We start from the raw sequence: 23,123 nt of genomic DNA on the forward strand, positions 1-23,123 counted from the left end.
GGGGCACCAACAGAGCAGGGGTGGGTGTGAGCAAAGGAGATGGGGAGAGGGTAAAGCAGGACCCTAATGTTCACAGCGGGGACCTCATCGCTCCCTACAACTGCCTGACAGGAGGATGGAGCCAGGAGGGGGCTGGACTCTGCTCCCAAGGAACAAGGGATGGGACAAGAGGAAACGGCCTCAAGCTGCACCAGGGCAGGTTTAGATGGAGATGAGGAACAATTCCTTCCCCAAAGGGTGCTCAGGCACTGGAACAGGCTGCCCAGGGCAGTGCTGGAGTCACCGTCCCTGCAAGTGTTCACACACCGTGTAGCCGAGGCCTCAGTGCCATGGGTTAGTGATGGCCTTGGCAGTGCTGGGAACGGTTGGACTGGATGAGCTTAAAGGGCTTTTACAACCTGGTTGATTCCATGATTCTAGTTTTTAAGCATGTGAACTCCATGGCACAAGCCACTTCCCTCTCACCTTCATTCAGTGGTCAGGGTGGGAGGACAGTGACACCGAGGAAATGCTAAAATATCGCTTAATAAGTAACACTTCGTGGCAGTTTCGTGAGGCACAGGCTAAAACCCATTAGCTTTTTTTCTCCCCTCATTTACTGCTAGGCTACTGGTGAGCCTGTTTCAGTCATGGAGCAAATCAGCAGTAGGGCCACTATAAAGAGAAAGTGTAAGAAGGAGTCTGCAGCAGCAGCAGCTCAGACACACATGTACAATGACTGAGCATCCCACTTGTGCCCTGTGCCTCCTAGAGAAGTTTGTTGCTGAGTTGTTGGGATGGAGAAGGAGGTTTTCACTCACTCAAGCAGTAACCTCAATCCGACCCTTAGCCATGGGAGCTTGGCCATAAAGCCTCATTCCTGGGCTAAAAAATTTCTGTTATCTAATTTTATGGCATAAGATGGGCATGTTTCTATGTGTTTCCTTCATGAACCCAGCTGGGGCAGTTCTGTCAAAACCAAATCAGATTTACGTGATTTTAGAGGAGAATCTGACTTATTATGTAAGTAATAACTAAGTACGTAAAGGGGTCCTACAAGAAACCTGGAGAGAGGCTTTGGACAAGGGCCTGTAGGGACAGGACAAGGGGAATGGCTTTAACCTGCCAGAGGGGAGACTGAGATGAGCTCTTAGGCAGAAGCTCTTCCCTGTGAGGGGGCTGAGGCGCTGGCACAGGGTGCCCAGAGAAGCTGTGGCTGCCCCATCCCTGGCAGTGTTCAAGGCCAGGTTGGACACAGGGGCTTGGAGCAATCTGCCCCGGTGGAAGGTGTCCCTGCCTGTGGCCGGGGTTGGGAATGGAGGAGCTTTAAGGTTCCAACACAAACCAGTCTGGGATTCTGTGAAAAATTCTTCAGCTAAGAGAGTCTATAATAAATAAAAAGCAATATCGCTTGAGAGTTGCTACTACAATTATTTGTGTTAGTGCAGCACCTCTGCACCCTGGTGACGGGCTACATTTAGCAAGCTGTGATACAATCCGGACAAGGAGATTAGATGGCTTACGTGTGAAGAAACAGCGTGTCAAGACCATCAAAAAGTGCAAAAGGAGGTATAAAAAGGGAGGTTGGTAGTGGTTAGTACAATGTGTGGTGCTTAGTACAATGTGTGGTGGTTAGTACAATTTGTGGTGATTAGTACAATACTTGGTGGCTTCACCACGTCATGAGCAGAGCCACAGCAGTGCTGTGCTGCACCATGCTGCTCTTGGCAAACAACTTCTGAGCGCGTGTAGCTGCTCTGTCGTAACAGCCACAGGATATGTGAGGGAAGGCCCTGCATTTGATCTTGACTTTGATACCTCCTGACAATGCAGAGAAGCTAAGGACGTGCCCCAGAGTATTTTTGCTTTCGTGTTGGCTAAACACAAGAGCTTTTATAATTCATTTCCTCTGCTTTGCCTTGAAACAAGACCAGGGAACACTGAAAGCCCTGATGGGCACCTGATTCTGTGACCCTTTGTGAAGGTGGGGAAGGAGCTGGTCCTGTGCTCCTCCAGAGAGAAACTGCAAAGTGGCTGGTTCTCTGAGAGAACTTAATCTGCTCATGTACAGCTGGGCTGCACCTTTGCTCTCTCCAAACAGCTCACCACAGGCCCATGGTTTCCAGCCTTTTAAGCCCCTATATGCTCCTGGACCATATTTGGGCAATTAAGGTCCTGCAGAAGGCTGTGTATCACTCCTCTGCAAGCTCTGGCCTGGCTGGAGATGCTGTGCTGCAGAGGGACTGCACTGCACAGGGCCAGCATGTCAGGTTTGCACTGCTCCTAAGCAACCTGAGTAAATAGAACATTTCGCAACCCTTAACCACAGCGCTTGCTCCACTTTCATCTATAATTATCTTCTGCATCAGAGCTCTCAAGAGCAACCAGCCTACCAGATTTTGCAGGATATTTTGCATTCAGCTTCAGTTTGGCTGCCTTTTCTCTTGCATTGCCAGTTGAGATAATATTCTCCAGACAAGAGGAGAAACATAAATACCCCTCAGACAGAGGAACGTGCAATATGCTGGAAGCCAAGAAGTGGTCTCTCACCAGCCTCACTGCTGATTGCTGTTTATATTCTGTGTGCTTCAGAGCTTTGTTATTTGAAAGAGGCCTTATAACTTGCTCCAAAAGGCAGCCAAATCCAATTCTTGGTGTTTGGAAAAGCTAACATGCAAATTCTATTTAGGAAAGAGCCTGTGACTCCAGTAGAACGGAAGAAGACTCTTCCCCTCCTCCCTTCAGTGTTTCTCAGAGCTAATGTCCAAACCATCCCTTGGTGATCCTGATCTAAGGTGTGTCCTAGGCACTTCATTTCAAAGCCAAGAATAGAGACCAGGTTCCTGGTCAACGTCCTCTTTCTGGTCGTGTAACCTCTGAGCAAAATGTCTGCCTACTCCTTCTCTAGGTGTGAATCTGGGTAAGGCTCAGGCTCATGCCTCTGCTTCCAGAACTGGAAAGCTGCGCGCAGGGCCTGGAGCCCAGAATGCTCCTTGGCTGAGGTCTGAAGACACAAGTAGCCCAAGTCTTTGCTGCAGTGATCTCTGGATTTCTGACAAAAGCTCTGCTCTTTGTGCTTGTTCACTGAACTTCAAGTTCAGACTCCAAACTGTCTTAGAACAGGGTTCAGCGCTTCAGAGGAGTGAACAAACCCTCTCGTAGCTGGTAGTCCAGCAAGTCACACAACAAAATGTGATTTAATATGTCCTGACTGCTTGATGTGTAAATCAGTTCTTTGAGTTAAAGAGTGGCAGCTTTTCAAGCTCAGAGCTGTGTGTTAACGACAATTTGGGTTGTGAAATACATCTTCCACATGCAGAAAACAAGCAAGACAGTGCTCACCAGCCATGTAATCCCAAAGTGAAGGTTTACTTGCAGGGTGAAGATGCAGTTACATGTGCTGATGCTTGGGGAGGACCTAGGAAAGCAGTGATGACTGCTCTGGACTGGATGTGGTGTTGGGTGGAGGCTGTGGCTTTGGGTACAGTTCAGCAGTGGTACAGGTAATACAGTCAGCGGCAGGCTGTGGAGCAAGGGGGTGAACTCTTCCCATGCCCTTCAAGTGCCTGTTTGGTCACCTGCAAGAGTGAGCTTTGCATGTTGCATGCTTAAACAATGTGGATTAGTTCTAAGTTGTCCATATGCATTGTTGTTAACATGGACAATGTGCTGAATGACAGATAATCTGGCACAATGACAATTTTGTGATCCCGGAGAGCTCGTGGCTCAGCTGCTCTTATAGAGCATACAATCATGTAAGTGTATATCTTATAGAGCATAGAATCACAGAACCATAAAATGGTTTGGGTTGGGAGGGAGCTTAAAGCTCATTCAGCTCCAACCTCCTGCCATGGGCAGGGACACCTACTAGAGCAGGTTGCTCCAAGCCCCTGTGTCCAGCCTGGTCTTGAACACTGGCAGGGATGGGGCAGTCACAGCTTCTCTGTACCAGCACTTCAACACCCTCCCAGGGAAGACCTTCTGCCTAAGTGCTCATCTCAGTCTCCCCTCTGGCAGGTTAAAGCCATTTACATCCTACCACTACAGTCCCTGATGAAGAGTCCTTCTCCAGTGTCCTTGTAGCCGCCTTCAGACACTGGAAGCTGCTATGAGGTCTCCACGCAGCTTTTCTTCTTCAGGCTGAACAGCCCCAACTTTCTCAGCCTGTCTTCATACGGGAGGTGCTCCAGCCCCTGATCATCCTCATGGCCTCTTCTGTACTTGCTCCAACAGCTCCATGTCCTTCTGTTGCTGAGGACGCCAGAACTGCACACAGTGCTGTAAGAGGGGTCTCACAAGAGCAGAGCAGAGGGTTCCACAAGACATCTTTGACACAGCACCATGGCACAAGACTTGGCTGCTTCATCTCTCTCCAAGGCAGGGGGAGCTGAGGCCACCAGCCAGGACAGTGGCTCTGTCCAGGCTCTTGAGTTCCTGTTAATTTAAGCAGCACTGGCACGTTTGTACCTTGCTCCTTCTTTCTGTCCATCCTGCGTGATGATGTGTAAGAAACCAAGTGACAGAAACCACCACGGGAACAGAAATCTGATTTTAACTTCCAGGTATGAAGATTTCAAAGTAAATTCATGTTTTTGTAACCTGTTTAGTACAAAATGGCAAAACTCCTTAGGAACTTCACTACAAAACTGTGAAAGGGGCAGTCATGATCTGAATTAGAAAAGGAACGCCACTTTTTTTTCTGTATTAGAAACTAAATAATCATAAGATCATTCCAGATGCATGCTTTAAAGGAAACAATATAGACAACATGGATTGCAATAAACAATTGTTCTGGAAATGCTGACACTTGGAGGAAGGACACTGAACGATCAGCGTCTTCCAGTTCAAGACAGGACAATAGCATGATAAGATTTCTCATTACTTACATCCTGTGTGGATTTGAACATCAGCAAAGGATGTTAAACCTAAAATTACTGTATTTTCCTAGGTGCACAATGAGGCAAATGCTGAGTTTTGTATCTGTTTGAACAAGAAAGCGGTCATACCTGTACTCAGCATCTGCATGTCAGCACGAGCAGCTGTAGAGGATGGTTTGCTCGCAGTAGAATGTCGCTGCCCTTGTAAAACAACAGGGTCTTGGACCCGCGGGATATTTCCCTACTTAAGGAACTCTCCCTGTTCTTGTACCTGCCTGTGTCCTGGCTGGGAGAGCTGAGCTGGCAACCCCAGCCTGTGTCTGCTGCCAAGCCCAGAGTTCAGCTGCACTTTAGTGTGTTTCACAGGGCTGAAGGAGAACAGGAGGAAATTGTTCCAAGATTGGTATCCTAGAAATCATAGAATCATTAACTGGTTTGGGTGGAAAGGACGTTAAAGCTCATCCAGTTCCAACCCCTGCCATGGGCAGGGACACCTTCCACTAGGGCAGGTTGCTCCAAGCCCCGTCCAGCCTGCCCTTGAACACTGCCAGGGATGGGGCAGCCACAGCTTCTCTGGGCACCCTGGGGCAGCGCCTCAGCATCCTCACAGGAAAGAACTTCTGCCTAAGAGCTCATCTAGATCTTCCCCTTGGCAGGATCCCCAACTCCTTCTCCTCAGGCTGCTCCATCCAGTCTCCCCCAGCCTGTGTTTGAGCTAGGGATTGCCCCAGCCGATGTGCAGGACCTTGCCGTTGGCCTTGTTGAGCTCTATGAGGTTCACACAGTCCCACCTCTCCAGCCTGTCCAGCTCACTCTGGATCCCATCCCTTCCCTCCAATGTGTCAACTGCACCACACAGCTTGTGACAAACTTGCTGAGGGTGCTCAGTAACGCTCATCCCAATCAGCTGGAGGTGGCAGTGTCCACAGCTTTGGCCATCCTGTGTGACATGGGAGGTGGATGTGCTCTGGGGATGGCTGAAAGACTTGGGAATTTGCCATTGTAGCGTCCCCAGAAGCCATAACAAGCCGCAGAAAATGCTTTATTAGCTCATTACCCTCCAATAGACAAAATAGAGAAATGAAACTTATGAAGTTGTGCCATTTTTTTCCTTATTAATGGCCAACACCAAGTTAATTACCACACTGGATCTGTATAAACTCTTGGAGCTGTTGTCTTCAAGCCCTTCGGCTGCAAAACCAGGTAATTTTGCCCATTTAGTTGGTGGCATTTTTGTAGCAAAGCCTCCAACACTGTGGTGCAAACAGGGCACTTTAAACCTGTTTGTTTGTCCTCATGCCCTGCTAGGACATGTTTTCCCCATGGTTTCTCAGGTTTCCATCCCATCCACTGGCACACCATGGCTCTTCCACAGCAGGTCTGTCCGCAGGTCCTGGGGCAGATATGGATGTGTTAAACTTTAACAATGTTGATTAACATTTGCAGGGTCAAGGCCTAAATAAGACTGGCAAAGAGGATGAGAAGTGGTAAATCTCCCAGCAGGAATTCACTTTGGAACTAGGATGCAAATCGGGGCAGTTCCTGTTGTGTTCCAGTGTGACTCTGGCACTTTGGAAGTTGTTTATTCATATAGGAAGGCAAATCCAGGCACGGTGACACTGAAATCTGCTTCACCCAGCGAGCAGTGTAACCAAGAGGTAGTTTTCCCCTCAGTGCTGTCTTCTGCTGCTGTTTCGGTCATCCCTTTTCCCCCTTTTCCCCCATTTATCCCCCTTTTCTCCACCACAGTGGACGGGTTCCCCTATTCTTTCTCCCAGCCCCATCTCAGCTCTACCCGTCCCTCCTGGGACCTAGACTGGATCTAGACTAGATCCCAAGCTGTCTCGATGGGTTGAGGTTCAAGAAGGCAAAGTGCCGGGTCTTGCACTTGGGCCACACCAACCCCCTGCAACCCTCCAGGCTTGGGGAATTGTGGCTGGAAACTGCTCATGGGAAAGGAGCTGGAGGTCCTGACTGATGGAGCTGAACAGGAACAGCTTGTACCCAGGCAGCCAAGAAGGCCAAGAGCATCCTGGCCTTTATCAGCAGGGCCAGGGCAGTGATTGTGCCCCTGCACTGGGCACTGGTGAGGCTGCACCTCGAATCCTGTGTTCAGCTCTGGGACCCTCACTGCAAGAGAGACGTTGAGGTGCTGGAGCAGGGCCAGAGAAGGGCAACAGAGCTGGTGCAGGGCCTGGAGCACAAGTGTGATGGGGAACGGCTGAGGGATCTGGGGAGTTCAGCCTGGAGAAGAGAAGGCTCAGGGGGGACCTCATCGCTCCCTACAACTGCCTGAGAGGAGGATGGAGCCAGGAGGGGCTGGGCTCTGCTGCCAGGGAACAAGGGATGGGACAAGAGGAAACGGCCTCAAGGTGCACCAGGGCAGGTTTAGATGGAGATGAGGAACAATTCCTTCCCCAAAGGGTGCTCAGGCACTGGAACAGGCTGCCCAGGGCAGTGCTGGAGTCACTATCCCTGCAAGGGTTCACACACCGTGTAGCCGAGGCCTCAGTGCCATGGGTTAGTGGTGGCCTTGGCAGTGCTGGGAACGGTTGGACTGGATGAGCTTAAAGGGCTTTTCCAACCTGGTTGATTCCGGGATTCCATCGCTCCACTAATCCGTGAATCCCAGGCTGCGCTGTCCCCAGCTCTTCCAGCCATAGCCCCTCCTTTAGACCGGAGCGGTCCCGCCCCCTCGCCTGGCCCCGCCCCCGGACCCGTCTGACCCCGCCCCCATCCAGCCCCGCCCTCCCCCCCGCCCGCGCGGCGCTGGGCAGTAGCGGGGCCGCCGCCATTTTGGAGATAGCCGTAGCGCCCGCCCGCCGCTCGCCGCCCGCTGTCAACGCAGCCCCGGCCGCGGCGCCCGCCTCGGACGCGGCCCATGCACCCCGGGCCGCCGGCCCTCGCAGCCAGGCAGCGCCGCAGCGGCCTCGCCGCTGGGTGGAGGGCAGGCCCGGACCCCTAGCAGGTGAGACCCGCGGACGGGCCCGCTGTCAGCGCCGCCCGCCCCTCCCGCCGACACCTGCCGCCGCGCCGAGTCCGGGGCCTGCCGGGGCCGCGAGCTGCACCCCGCCGAGCGCCGCTTCCGCCTTCCTGCGCCGTGGCCGGGGCGCTGGGCCCGGCGGGCCGCGGAGGCGGTGTGCGGCCTGCTGCCCCTCCGGCCCGTGCCGCCACTGCTCCGGCCTTCTCGGCTGCAGCGACGCGGCCCGGGCCGCCGGTTGCAGCGGTCACCGGCCCGCAGTGCTGCCCCCGGGTTGGTTTGCAGTGGTTTCAGGGGGTTTTAAGCAGCCCGAGGCCGCGGCGGTGCTGGCTGCGCCGCCCTCCTGCACCCTCATCCCGGAGCACCCTGGTTGAACCGTTGCCCTCGGCCGTGCCCAAGTCCCCCCTTGTCATTTCGCACCATGGCTGGGTTAAATTGGCGCCTCTCAGAGTCATGTTTCCCATTTTATATTCCGGGGTGTTGACCTGGCGGGGCCGCCGGGATCCGGTTGCTGTGACACCCACCGAGCCCACCGTCAGGGGCTGAGGCCGGTGGGGAGAGGTGGTGGTAGCAGGGCTGGAGGTGGGGGTCAGGCCGCTGGCACCCACTGCTTTGGAGTGAGCAGGGTCTGAGCCCCAAGTGAGGGACCCCGGGGGCTTCCGTGTGCTGTCTGTGAAAGTAAATGTCACTGTGGTGGTGCTGTTAATGTCCAGACACTGGGGAAGGAGTGGAACCAGGAATGGAATGGCCCCAACACGGAATGTTGCAGAAAAGTGACAAGATGAGGTTGATGAGGGCTCCCTCCCTAATGTGAAGGCCTTGTTTGCTTTAGTTAAACAACCAAAACAACTAGGAAGTGAGACAGAGAAACTGAGGGAGCTTGGGGGGACCTGGGGTGTTTTCATCACTTGATCTCCCACTTAAACATTAATATTTTAAAACCCAAAGCTTGTTTTCATAATGTACTTTACTTCCTCCCTCAAAAACCGAAGGAGATAGTTGTGATTCCAATCCTATGCAGAGCTGCATGTTTGGAGCCAAGCATGGGATTATTTACTAGCAGGTTTTTGTTCTAAAGCACTGTTTGAAGGCTAATGGGAGAGTCACCCTTGATGATTTCTCTTATTGCTCTGACACTTGAAAGCAAACAGGCTGCCAAAATACCTCAGTGGCAAAAAAAACTCTGTTGGATGGTAGTATAGCAATTGCCATAGCAACCAGTGGTGATATCATGGTAAGCAAAGTTACATTTTGGAACGTGCCATAGGAACACATAACATTTGGACTGGTTTGAGTGATACCAATTGATGTTTGCTCAGGAGGAGGTGACTGAGGGCTGGATAAGACCAAAATGGTTTGAAATGGAAGGTTTTGGGTTTTGTGTCTTTGATATGCAGATATTTCTGGTGATTTTTGTGCTTGCTTTGTACTACGTTGCCAGTCCAGGGTCCTGGACAAGATCCTGTCTAGAAATCAAGGAAAATACATGGCATTGCAGCAGCTTTCTGGGAAGAGCTTGCTCTGTAGCAGGCTAGTGTCACACAGGTGGTGCAGAAAGCAGCACTGAGGCTTTGGGAGGTTCCTGCAAACCTCAGCCTGGGTACTGGCTGTTTGTTCTGAAAATGGCAGGGAAGAATCCTGCTTCCCAGCCTGGTGTAAGTTCATAGCTCAGAAATTGGAGACTGTCAAAATGAATAACAAGGAGAAAATTATCTTTAAGAGCTCATGTTTGGGTGGTTTATTTCCTAGGAGGAAGCATCCTGAGTCCATGGGCTTCAGTCACTTTTAGGAAGCTGCTGGCCGCTGTCAGGAGCGGTGTTGCCTGTTCTGCAGTGGGCAAGGCAGGAGCCCTCTCAGGCCCCCTTCTTCAGAGGGGTGCTGGTGGGGCTCCCCCACCTCAACTCACCATTTATTTGCTGGTTGGACTGGCTGTCAGCCAGAGGGAATTATATTCTCACTGTCCCCACATAGTGTGATCCTGAGCTAGAAGGAGGAATCCTTTAGTTATGCTTCTCCTCCTCTTTGGCAGGGGGATAGCCCCAGCATGGCTCATTGTGCTTTCCATGCTTGGTGATAGGAGCACTTCATTCATGCTCTGCCCTCAGTTTTGTTGCCCGTTAGCTAGGTGGCAAAGGGAAACCAAGTGTTTTCGTCCCTGAGATGCAGGAGGACATCAGACAGGAGAAGTTCCCAGCAGGAAGGTGTGTTTGAGCAGAGCTTGGGGCAGGGGAGCAGGGTCATGAGCTTTTCTACTCTGTATCTCTGATAATGAGGTGTGCAGAAGTGCAAGTGTAAAAGCTGTGGATTATATGTTAAGGAAAATGACTTCACATACATCATCAAGCACTGTGTTTCCTTAACACAGTGGCTTGGAGTCTGAAGCGTTAGTGCCTGAAGCAATAGCTGGAACACTGTAATCAGCTTAGCCATAAAAATGGGCCAACTGGAACGCCAAGAAATAGAAGAGTATCTCATTAGGGTAAATATTTCTTTAACAATAGCAGAATGACAAGAATAACAGGGAAACTTGGGTGTAAATGGTGCAGGAGAAGCAGATGAGGTCAGTGAGTTGAGAGCAGGAGCTTGACACAACTTCTGATGACTTGATAGGGAGGAATACTTGTGGGAGGCTGTGTTTTGTTAGATGCAAATGATTGAGAAGCTGATTGAGAAGAGCAGAGTTAAGAGACTGTATTCATGAGTGATGTCAGCTCTCCATGTGAGCAGAGACAAAAAGCACAGCTCAGAGCAGCAGTCTCTTACTCCTGGCCCTATTTATAGGGTACCACAGCTCTGTTCTACATTAGGCTCTACAGGCTGGGGAATCACTTTGACTGTCCTCTCCTTCTCACCAAAAACCTACACGTCAGTGGGTTTAAAGAAGGATCAGGGCAAAAAAGTGGCCTCTGTGTGACCAGTAGTAGCAACAAAGGCACTTAAGTGTCTTCTTTGATTCAATATTATTAGAAGCAAAAGTATGTTGTCTTTTCTAGGGCGCTTGTTTCTTTAATTGCGCTTTTCTCCCTCCCTGTCTGTGGCTGTATCCCTCCCACCAGCCTCCTCCCCCTATGTCTACTCCTCTGCTCCTTGTTTTGATCTGCCAAAGTAGTCAGCAGTGCAATAACCAATATTGACATTATTATTACATGCCTGGGTTATTTTCACCTGTGTGTTAGCTCTGTTATGAGGGGACACTCGGGCAGATAAATCTTAGTTATCTGGAGAAGCAAAGCTTTTGTAGCCAAGGTTAAAAATCTCAGCCTGAAAAGCTCAGGTTTTGGTGGAATTTGAATGCCACACACATCACATAGATGGTGTTTGCATCAAGTCAGTTTGACATCCCTGCCTGAATTAACAGTGACATTCTCTTTCTCTGCTTATTAATGCCATTTAGGCCTCGATAAAGCTGAGACACTGTGAGTAGTGATAATGCTAAACGGAGCGATGCCTAAAGTCCAGCTCAGGTAGTCATCTTTGGCAGGGTCACTTCAAACCCAACTCTGTTTGGCACTGAACTTTGGAAGGGGGGTGTCAGCAAAACAGGGAGAATGTCATGTCAGAAGGAGGAAGTTGAAATCATTACCCTGAGCATGGAAGTGCTGCAGCTGCTGCTCGTGTGCCTCTTGGTTTCTCTGTGTCTACCTGTGGTGCTGGTCTGTGCAGCAGTCCCCAGTGCTCTGGGTCAGCATGTGGCATCCTGCAGTGGTGCCTCTGGATGTCCCAGCATTGCAAGTACCCAGTTCCTTCAGTGCCATGTGCTTCAGGACAATCTTATCTGGACAGGAGGGGAAACAGAAGGCATGAGAAAACAACATTATGGTTCAGTGGCAAAGTTCACCAAGTGATTTGAGATGGGCAGAGCTAAGAGCTGTGTCCCTGCCTGGGCACACCAGGAAACTTTGACCACCTTTTGTTTCAGGAGGTGGCGCAGAAGGTGAGCTGCAGGGTTGGCAGAGAAAGCTCCAAACATATACATTCCTTGATTGAGAGTTTGTGCTCAGCTGGCCCTGCTCTCCTTCCCTGTGTGCCCAGTCTGCACTTTGCTCCTGTGGGAGTGCTGTGGCCTGCGGTGACACTCACAACTGTGAAGTCACTGTGATTCTGATTTAGTTTAGCAGAATTAGGAGCAGTAGCAGCAGAGCAGAGGCTGCACAGCCTACTGGGAGAGACAGATAAATGCAGAGCCTGCAGGAGTAGAGATGGTCATTCTTGCTGTAACCTACAAGGAAGGAAGAAGGAAATAGAGTACAAGATAGTTCAGTTTCAGTTTTGTCTTTGATTTTTCTATGGTAGACTTAATTTTGTTGGCTGAGAAAGTGCATGATGGATGTAGTTTGATATTTTGTAACCAGCAACTTGGATTCTCTGCTGTGTAGCGATTCCTTCCTTTCTTTTCATTCCCTATCATCTTACAAAACCTACAGATTGTTTCAGCTCCTTACTTTGATGTGCAGAGGGGTGGGATGAAAGAAGTTGTGTTTCTATAGCTGTTGACTTCATTTTCTTCCTTCAGAGGATCCTCTGCTCTGCCTTTTGATATCATTCTTTTGTGTTAAGATGGTGAAATGGATTTATCCTTTCTATAAGAAGGATAACTGAGACTATAAACTAACAGGCTGAAATGTGTATTTCCTTTCCCTGAGCCCACGGACTGAGGGTGCAGCTCCACAGTGGGTGAGAGTCCAGGTTGCCATGTGTTGGCGTTGGCACAGGACCCCAGAGAGCCCTGCATGCAGGAGGCGTTTTCAGCTGGATCAGCTCCCTCAACCAGCTCGATGTGTAGTTGCATAAACTGTGCTGACACAAGGGAGGACCCAGGGAGGAGAGGAGGAGTAGGAGCCCATCTCTCACCCTCTGCATTTAAATAGGGTGTGGTGTCATTTAGTTCATCAGAGTTTGCTTTGGTGCAGCATGTTCCTGGTCTGTCCCTCGGTGTTAGTGCTGGTCCTGTCCTTACAGGGAGCCAGGCTGTCACCAGGCTTCCTCCCTTCCCTGCCCTTTTCCTACTGGTTAATTTTACTGAACATTTGCCGGACAGTTTAAATACGAAGGGCTTGGGAATGGTGGGGCTGCAGCAGTGCTGATGTTGACAAAAAACCCCTGATTCCGTGTTGGATTAACTCAAACTAAGCCTAGTAAATAGAATATCCAGGTCATCATCCAAGCCCCAGGACTTCAGCTCCTGAGCCAGAGTACCTGATTAATGCTCAACAGATGCTCAATCAGCACTATTTCACAATTAGAATACACAAATGACGGATTTCAACTGGGTTCTGTTGCATGTTAGCCTTTTCTAATATAGAAGATTGCTTTTGCTATTGCTCAGTTGGTTTTCATGCTTCTCCATTCTCCCAGCCCTTTATATATTATTTGTTAACATTACACTGTCCGTGGTATAGTCTAAATTCACATTTTTGATTTCTTCTATGACTTTCTAAGCCTTTCCCCCCTCCCCCAACATTGTGTTTCAGATTCTGCCTTTGCTTTCAAGGGGCTGGAGACCTCTGACCGAAGTTCACACATCTGTGATGTAAATGCCTACTTCTGAGGTAACATTTAGGATTCCTTTTTAGTCAATGGAGAGACACAGATGCTTATTTCCTTTTGATGAACAAGTCTAAAATAGAGCTGAGTTTTGCTGTAGAAGTGCTTGTTTCCCTGCTCCTGCAAAGGGAGTGTGGGTGACTAATTCACATTAGTCATCCATAGTATAAATATCTACACGTTCAGTGAGACAGATCCTATTGCAGAAGGCCCAACTTGCTGGGCAGAGGTTCTGAAGGGGACCTCCTCATCTCATCTCATCTCAGTGAGGTGCCTTCTCACATTTGACGGACCAAGGTGAAAGAGCCATTGGGTATGTTTTGGAATTTGTTGTGCCCTTGCTCTGCTTGATGAATCTTCTTCCTCTTTCATAGCTGACTGCTAAGTTTGACGCTGAAGGCAGTGCCTATAAATAATTCAGAATCATATAGTTATCTTCACTATAAAATCCTTCTCTGTGAGGGTGCTGAGGCACTGGCACAGGTTGCCCAGAGAAGCTGTGGCTGCCTCATCCCTGGCAATGTTCAAGGCCAGGCTGGACGAGGCTTGGAGCAACCTGCTCTAGTGGAAGGTGTCCCTGCCTGTGGCAGGGGATTGGAACTGAGTGAGCTTTGACGTTCCTTCCCACCCAAACCATTTCCTGATTTAAGACCAATGCAATAAAACAAGTGTAAGTTTTTGTCACACACATGACCAGCACAATTGATTATCTGGATTCTGGGTTGTCCGTCTACTAGCCAGATATGTTGTGGTTATCTGCCTCTTTTTGGGTCATAAGGAGTAAGCTCTGTGGGTGTGCCAGACAAGATTTCTCTGTGTTTCTTCAGCACTTGGCATGAGAAGGACCCTCTGAAAGCTGAAACAAACTTACCTCTGCTTTAGTATATATAAATACTGATTATTTTTCTTTCCCTATACTTTCCCTAAAGCCTAATTATGACCAGAGGCTGCTGCACGTGGATGAGTTTTGGGAAGGCTCAAATATGAAGTAGCAGAGGAGTTTACAAAAATAACAAGGGGTTTGAGGATGCCAAACTTGGCAGAAAGGCGTGTTATGTTTGAGGGGTGCAGTGCCAGGAATAAATGCATATTGGATTTCAGTGGTGTTACACTGTACCCGCTGCTTCCTCTTACAAAATAGGCAGCTAATTTCATTACTTCTCTTTTTTCCTGTTGCTTCTGTCAGCTTTGTTCTTAGCTCACTGGAGTCCCTCTAAAATACCTGTTACAAGTAATAGTTGTTAATACCTGTAAGTGCTTTCAGGGTGGCAGCTCTCACCCAGTGTCTGTGGTCTCCCTGGTCCCATTTTCCCCCTCCACTTTAAGTAGCAGCACTGCTGAAGAACATTGTGTCTTGCAGAAATAAACCTCACTGCTTTGACTTTGTTCTTCAGGAATGAATTGCAGTGAGTTTGTAAGTGCTGCTTTATGCAGTACCTGGAAGTAAATGTTGGAATGAAGTTCCCAAGAACTATTGTAACTAGTGGGTAGAATATCCAGGTCATTGTTGGGGTGTCAAGGCTTCAGCTCCTGCGCTCATTATAATTAAGTAGTCTTAGAGAAGCAAGTGAGAATATTCAGTGTATACTTGGGGTTTGGGTATATACTTGAGTTTGTACAAGGAACTGTGAAGTGAAACTGAATCACCTCATGTCACAGTGGACATTTGCCACATGAGGACAATATTGTTGCACAACCAGGGTTTGTTGTCAGAGCTGGTGGACTGTGCCCTGGTCATGAGTAAATTATTTTGGGAAAAGCAGAAACTTCAGCAGATCACTGACAAGTAAACAGCAGAGCTCGTGTTGGCAGAGGAGGATCTCAACAGCCCTTGATAGAAAGAAACAGCCTTCCACTGATCTATGTGCTGAAGTTCAACATGACCAAGGCCAAGGTCCTGCACATGGGTCAGGGCAGTCCCAGCACAAACACAGGCTGGGGGAGACTGGATGGAGCACCCTGAAGAGAAGGACTTGAGGTGATGGGTGAGGAGGAGCTCCCCATGACCCGACTTCACTGTGACCTTCAGCTCAGAACCACCCATGTGCTGGGCTGCACCCCCAGGGCATGAGCAGCAGCTCAGGGGGGGGATCCTGCCCCTCTGCTGTGGTCTGGGGAGACCCACCCCCTGCAGTCCTGATCCAGCTCTGGGGCAACAGCACAGGAGCAATGTGGAGCTGCTGGAGTAAGGCCGGAGGAGATGCAGCTATGCTCTGGAGCCAGGCTGAGAGAGCTGGGCTGGTTCAGCCTGGAGAAGAGAAGACTCCTCAAAGGGAGACCTTAGAGCAGCTCCAGTGCCTAAAGGGGCTACAGGAAACCTGGAGAGGGGCTTTGGACAAGGGCCTGTAGGGACAGGACAAGGGGAATGGCTTTAATCTGCCAGAGGGGAGTCTGAGATGAACTCTTAGGCAGTTCTTCCCTGTGAAGGTGCTGAGGCGCTGGCACAGGGTGCCCAGAGAAGCTGTGCCTGCCCTTGGCAGGGGTTGGAACTGGAGGAGCTTTAAGGTTCCTTCCCACCCAAACCGTTTCCTGATTTAAGGCCAATGCAATAAAACAAGTGTAAGTTTTTGTCACACAAAACTTAGCAGTGTTCAGGGCCAGGTTGGACGCAGGGGCTTGGAGCAAGCTGCTCTAGTGGAAGGTGTCCCTGCCTGTGGCAGGGGTTGGAACTGGAGGGGCTTTAAGATCACTTTCAACCCAAACCAGTCTGCAATTGCATTGGGTGATTCCAGGTTGTAATACATGAATTCTTACTTGTTGGAAGGAAATCACTACAATTTATGTATATTGGCTGCTTTAAATTCCTAATGGGTTGGGAAGAGATAGGGGAAGACCAGGCAGTGCTGGTGGAACATCAGTGAAAATTCATCTCAGTGGGTGAAGTAATAAGCCAAAATAACATTGGAAGTACAGTCATTGGAATGGATGCTGTGTCTGAAAATGGCAAAGTATTACGTGTGTTGGTGTTGAGATGGTTTTGAGGTATGTGATTAAAGAAAATAGCAGAGCAGATAAAAACCACACTGGGTAATCTCCTGTGTTTAAAAATGGAAAGGGGAGGTCTGAGGATGTGTGTGGAATTCCCAATGTATTTCTTGCTCACAGTTTTTGGGGGGTGTGTAACTTGTCAAGCTTGATGTCAGGGATATAGATTAGGCCATGAATTACTGTGTTTTACGCGTTAAATAAGAGGGCAAAATGCTGTTTAGGAGTAGTGGTGAGCACCAGCTTAACGTGCTGTGAAATACATTGGTGGGACTGAGGGAATCACAGAATAGTATCATGGAGTGGTTTGTGTCAGAAGGGACCTAGCTCTTGCAGTTCCACCCCCTGCCATGGACAGGGGCACCTTCTACTAGGGCAGGTTGCTCCAAGCCCTGTGTCCAACCCGGCCTTGAACACTGCCAGGGATGGGGCAGCCACAGCTTCTCTTGGCACCCTGTGCCAACGCCTCAGCACCCTCACAGGGAAGAGCTTCTGCTAAGAGCTCATCTCAGTCTCCCCTCTGGCAGGTTAAAGCCATTCCCCGTTGTCCTGTCCCCTTGTTCAGAGTCCCTCTCTAGGTTTCTTGTTGGCCCTTTCACGCACTGGAAGGTCTTCCAAGGTCTCCCTGGAGCCTTCTCTTCTCCTGGCTGAACAACATGCATCAAGTGGAGTTTAGGCTCCTGAGGCTGTGCTGGTACCATGGTGCAGGGGGGGCTGTGGATGAGCTCTGGAGCTGGCAGGAGCCCCAGTCCTTCACCTCCTGCTCAGGCCGTCACTGATGTTCCTGCTCTGCTTTCGAAACCTGAGCTAGTACCTCTGTACAGGGGCACATGTAAATGCACCAGCTTGCTAAGTAGGTGGGAGCATCACTTAATACAGTGCTTTACTTTGTTTTCGAGATACAGAAGCAACAAGAGCATTATTTGAAATGTCATTGTGGCATTTTCCAGATGAGGAAAAGCCACATCTTGCCTCCAGGATTTGATGAAAGCAGAAGGAACTCTCGTCTTTTCAAAGGATCAGTTGTCTTTTGTAGTCTTTGGAGCTGAAGTCAGGTTTTGCATTAACAGGAAGGTATTTCACCCAAGCCATGTTGCTGGTGGGGACCATTGGGGTGCCTCATTCTCTTACAGAGGTTGCAGTGGGAGTGCTCTGGGCACTGCAGAGTTCTTGTCCCTGCAGCATTGGTGTGAATGTTCCCATTGCTTATGGGGTGCTTGGCTTGAAACTGAAGCTCTGGCTTGGGAATTATTATTTAAATTGACTTGGAGTGTTGTATTCAAATGAATACCTTATGGTGTCTCCTTGGAATGGAGTAGTGAGTTGCAAGAACAAGCCAGCTTGAATACAAGGTTTTAGGGCAGAGACAATTGCTAAAATGATACTCAACTGCTGTTGCTATCAGAATTTGTATTCTGTGAGGTACTTGTAGAGAGCAGGAGTACTTCCTGTGCATGGTCTTTTGTGCGTGATTGATGTTAATTTATTTTGTTCATAGACTGGTTTGGGTTGGAAGGGACTTTAAAGCTCCTCCAGCTCCAGCCCCTGCCACAGGCAGGGACACCTTCCACTAGAGCAGGTTGCTCCAAGCCCTATGTCCAACCTGGCCTTGAACACTGCCAGGGATGGGGCAGCCACAGCTTCTCTGGGCACCCTGTGCCAGCACCTCAGCACCCTCACAGGGAAGAGCTTCTGCCTAAGAGCTCACCTCAGTCTCCCCTCTGACAGGTTAAAGCCACTCCCCTTGTGCTGTCCCTACAGGTGCTTGGCCAAAGCCCTTCTCCACAAGGTGCTTTGTGATGAATGAAGTGTAGCCCCTAAATACAGTTTAGATGATGGTGTGCAGGAAGAACAGGCTGGTGGTCTACCATCATACATAAAACTTTTATCTTCTGAAGTGTCCTAATACTTATTTTAACTGCAGAACTACTTAAACCCCATGTGGACTGTGTCTATATGATGTCCTGAAAGATTAAGGAAATTAAAATGAGTGTTGTTTAATATCCTGTTCCAAGGCACTGGTTTGTTATGGGTTTAGACAGTGATCTTGTGCCTCCTTCGCATGTAGCTGGGTTCGTGGAGCAGTGCAATGTCAGGATATTCTGGTTACAAACTGCAGCCTGCAAAGGGCTGAGCTGCTTTAATGTAGGTAGAGGCATAAACTCACTTGTGAAGCTTTGAACTGCGTAAAGCACCAGGAAGGGAGGGCAAGCAGTTGTTTTTTTTTGAGTATCTCATGGTATTGATAAAATAGGTGTATCTGAAACTACAGCTCTTGATCTTCAGCTGAAGTGCAACAGGAAGTCTTAGGTTGCAAATCTGCTGAGCAGAATGATGTCTCTTTGCTAATATTGCCTTATTCTGGGTGTGCAGCAAAGAATAAAGTATCCAGAGTCCATAGATGGATGTGGTAAATGACTTTGAGCAACTGGGTTTGTTGCCAATACTGCTTGTGTGCCCCAGTAAATACCAGCATCTACTTCTGAGATAACAGTTTAATACTAATGATTTCTGGAGGGTTTAACTAAGATGAGGCAGAAAAAAATGTAATCTGTTGCTTAAACAACATGTAATAAACAGCCCAAGTGGCTTCAAAGTCTTGTTTACTGCTGTGAGCAGTGCAAGTGAAGGAGGAGTGGAGTGTCTGAGCAGTCCTGCAAGAGATGTAAAACAGCACTTAACAACCCCCCCCGCCCAGGACTTGGTTTTGCTTGTTTAATAGTGGTTGTATGTTAGCTCCTTAATAGCTGAATCAAGTTGGAAGCCTTGCGTTGAAAGATTACTCTGCAAAGCGAAGCACAGAGATCCCTGGGCTTCCTGCTGATGGCGCCTTCCAGTGGGGAGCAACTCCATACCTGGAATGTAGGGAAGAGAAATTTAATAGTGAGGAATTTGACTCTTAATGTTGTTAAATAACCTGTATTTCACTCAGTCACTGGTAATGAATCTGGAGATAACTACACCTTCGTAGATAAGGTGGAGCTGGTAGGTTGGGGAAGCTGAATTCTTTGGTGTGTGATCAGCTCCACATGCTTTTGACTGACCTAGGGGGAAAAGGACCTTTTTTCCTGGAGTCATGAATGGTTTGGGTTGGAAGGGGCCTTAAAGCTTACCGAGTTCCAACCCCCCACCACTGGTGGGGACACCTTCCACTAGAGCAGGTTGCTTTAAACCCCGTCCAACCTGGCCTTGAACACTGCCAGGTCTGGGACAATTTTGTGCCATTCCCAGTGTTTGGTGTATTTTCATGGCTGGGTTTTCCCTGCATTTTTTGAAGTTTCCTCAATGCCTGGGTGTGTTGAATTTAATTAAAAAAGGAACATTTACATGAAGAAGCTGTGCAAATTCTGTCCTTAGCATGGGGTAGGGCATCAATTAGAGGGCTGTGTAACGAGATACTGAATGGGGTTAAAGCTGATCATCAAAACAAAGTACTTCTTGATATCATCTCTTTATTAGGGAACTTCAGAAGCAGGGAATAATTAGAAGGAGCTCTTAATTCTGTGTGCATATTTGTACAACAGACAGCCCTTCATAACTTACTTGCCTGCAGCAGTTTGGTATTAAAAGAAGAAAACCCAGCACAACCCCTTGCTGTGCTGGGGAACCAGACTCGTGTAACTCTTGTGATTCACTGCTTGTGTCCAAGGAATTGTAGGTCATAGAATCATGGAACGGTTTGGATTGGAAGGGACCTTAATCCAGCTCTGTACACTCGGTCACAGTTACGCTTCCCAGCATGGGAGAGACCTGTGCCTCATACAACAGTGCCACAATCCACCCCACGGGCAGCCCACAGCTCCAGCCAGCTCCCAGCTCCTGCTCCATCTTCTGCTTCTTCACCGCCTCTGCAGCTCCTTCTCCAGAGCCTCCTCTTTGCACCTCTCTGGCACAGCTTCTCCTGCCACATTGTTCAGGGTTTTCCTGTGACACTCTCCCTGTCCCCCATCACCAGAAAACAGCAGGGGACAACCTCTGTCCCAAAGCCACCCTTCAGAAACGGTGTGCAACCCCACAGGGCACCAGTGCTGTGAAGACCCCCATGTTGCTCCATGGCCACAGCAAACATGGGGAGGAAGGTGGAAAGACTTAAAAGGGGATTCTGTTCATCTTCAAATTACATATATATGTTTATATATATATTCAGTTTGTATAACTGAAGATGTGTTTCAGCTCCCCAAGAGCTTTCTTGGCCCAAGCTGTTGGTTGGAAAGCACTGAGATAAACTTGTGATTCTCAGGTAAAACTTAACCAAAATAGTGTTTCACCAGTTCACCAAAAACCTCCTTTATTTCTCCTGAGCCAGTGACATGAGTGGCTTCATTTTCTTTAACATCTAACTGACAAATAGAAGAGACGGGCTGTGTTGGACAGGGCTTGGAGCAACCTGCTCTAGTGGAAGGTGTCTCTGCCCATGGCAGGGGGCTGGAACTGGAGGAGTTTTAAAGTCCCTTCCAACCAAAACCAATTCTATGAATCTGAAAATGCCATGAATAAAGTTTATGTTGTTAGTTGGTACCATGGGGTAAAAATTCCACCTGGGAGATGTGACACTCCTCCTTGTTCAGGAGGTATTCACCTGCATTAGCAGGGTGATAACTCTCCTTTCCATTTTGAAGTAGCTGAGCTTGGGGGGCAGGAGCAGATGCCTGCACTGGAGCTCTGGGTTGTGGGCACTGGCGGAGGCTGGTTCCCCTCCCGAAGACCTTGACAAACCATGCTGCCATCCAGACAGAGCTTCATGGCCTTCTGCTCTGCAAGGGGACTGCAGGCAAAGCACTCTTGAGTTTTTGTTCTCTTTTTCCCCAGAGATGCATCCTTCACCTGCTTAAAACAGAAGCTTCTGATTGTTCACTCTGAGATATGAGACTTTGAAGGGGTGGAAGGAACAGAAAGTAATAGATTTATCATTATTTTTAGTGCTTTTTTTTTTTGTTTTGTTACTGAGGCTGAAACATGATGTAAGACATACACCATGTAAGTTTTCACAGGGTTTAAGTATTTAAAGGGCTAGAGGAACGTGTCCCTGCCTGTGACAAGGGGCTGGGACTTGATGAACTTTAAGGTCCCTTCCAACCCAAACCAGTCTGGGATTCTGTGATTTAAGTTATCCCAGTGCTAAGATAACAGCTAACGACAAAGCTCCTGAGTACAACAGAGACAGTGTATAATTTTGTTGCTCAGGTGTAGGAGGGAATAAAGGTTATAATTCATTTTTGCATTATATATTCTGGAGACTTTGATGTGTAGCTCTGCAGTCAGAGCTCGGCTGAAATTGTGATCATGGTTGTTTGCTGCTCAGTGGATGTAGAATCATGGAATGGTTTGGGTTGGAAGGGACCTTAAGGATGCCCTGTGAGGAACTTCTGCCTAAGATCTCATCTCAGTCTCCCCTATGGCAGGTTAAAGCCATTCCCCTTGTCCTGTCCCTACAGGCCCTTGTCCAAAGCCCCTCTCCAGGTTTCCTGTAGCCCCTTTAGGCACTGGAGCTGCTCTAAGGTCTCCCTTTGAGGAGTCTTCTCTTCTCCAGGCTGAACCAGCCCAGCTCTCTCAGCCTGGCTCCAGAGCAGAGCTGCTTCAGCCCTCGCAGCATCTCTGTGGCCTCCTCTGGGCTCGCTCCAGAAGCTCCACATACTTCTTATGTTGGGATGTCTGTGCTGAAGGGAGGGGTGGACGGTTGCTGGAGCCATCATTGCCTCTGAGCATTCCAGTCTATCCTGCTTTGCCTTTTATTCAGAGGTTACAGAAAAGAATCAAACAATGAGTGAGGGAAGGTAACAGAGGGAATCGTGATGAATGAAAATATATGTATGTAAAATCCTGATGCGAAAATAGTTGTTTTATTCATGTCCTTCAACTTCTAAAGGTGTCCTGAAACTGCTGTGATGGTTCTTGCAGAGTTTTGGTAGACAGTCCTTCATAGGTGGTGTCCCTTGGCTTTATTTTATTTTATACATGTATATAAATATATATATTTATTATCACTTATTCTGTTGGCCCAGTTGAAGCTGTGGCTGCACCATCCCTGGCAGTGTTCAAGGCCAGGTTGGATGGGGCTTGGAGCAACCTGCTCATGTGGAAGGTGTCCCTGCCCATGGCAGGGGGTTGGAGGTGGATGAGCTTTAAGGTCGCTTCCAACCCAAACCAGTCTGGGGTTCTATGATATGAATCTGTGATTTTCACTAAACTGTTTTGAGTGAGGATGGGCTCATTGCATGATCTTAACTTGGGAGCAGAGAAGGCTGGTTTGGACTCATTCAGGCTGCTTCATTGAGGACAATTGCACATTTTATCTTAGTTCCTTAACTTACTGCAGCTATTGCTTGTAAACCTGTGTTCTTATAGTTAAGGGCTATTTGAGCTTGCTTTGTGAACTGCTGTTTATTGCAGAGGCTATAACCCAAACCAGATTCTATTTTTCTCCAGGCTTTGTGCTTAATCTTTCACTGTGGCATTAAGCTACAGTTTTAGTGTGGCACTAAGGTTGGAACAGAGTTCCCTAAATGTTTGATCTTGGGAGGTGAAGGCTCTGTGTACCTGTAGAAGACAGATTTGTATCCTGCTATTTCATTCTTATGCTTTGGATTTATTGTTTGCAGGAGACTCTACTTAAACAATGCCTTTCTTATGAAAGCACATGGAGCACGTCAGTGCTCCATAACGTCTGGTTTTGTTGCTGTTGGGTTGATTTGACACCTTTTTGCTTGGGGAGGGACTGATGTAAAGACTTGGCTTTCAAAGAGTGTCTGCAGGTGGGT

The 23,123-nt window shown here is 48.6% G+C and overlaps 1 protein-coding gene across 4 annotated transcripts in view; it reads left to right on the forward strand.

The window, feature by feature from the left end:
* The first annotated feature begins 7,674 nt into the window (after positions 1-7,674).
* Positions 7,675-23,123, forward strand: part of PPP6R2 (protein phosphatase 6 regulatory subunit 2) — a 90,192-nt gene continuing 74,743 nt past the window's right edge. For all 4 annotated transcript variants that reach the window (XR_009745874.1, XM_061467217.1, XM_061467220.1 and 1 more), the window contains exons 1-2: positions 7,675-7,824; positions 13,308-13,385. The gene's annotated coding sequence lies outside the window, so the exon portion shown is untranslated. The remainder of the gene's footprint in view (positions 7,825-13,307; positions 13,386-23,123) is intronic.

The sequence above is a fragment of the Pezoporus flaviventris genome, unplaced genomic scaffold (assembly GCF_033815535.1).
Source record: "Pezoporus flaviventris isolate CSIRO_AGI_PZ_B2104156 unplaced genomic scaffold, CSIRO_AGI_Pfla_v1 ptg000045l, whole genome shotgun sequence".
NCBI classification, from domain to species: Eukaryota; Metazoa; Chordata; class Aves; order Psittaciformes; family Psittacidae; genus Pezoporus; species Pezoporus flaviventris.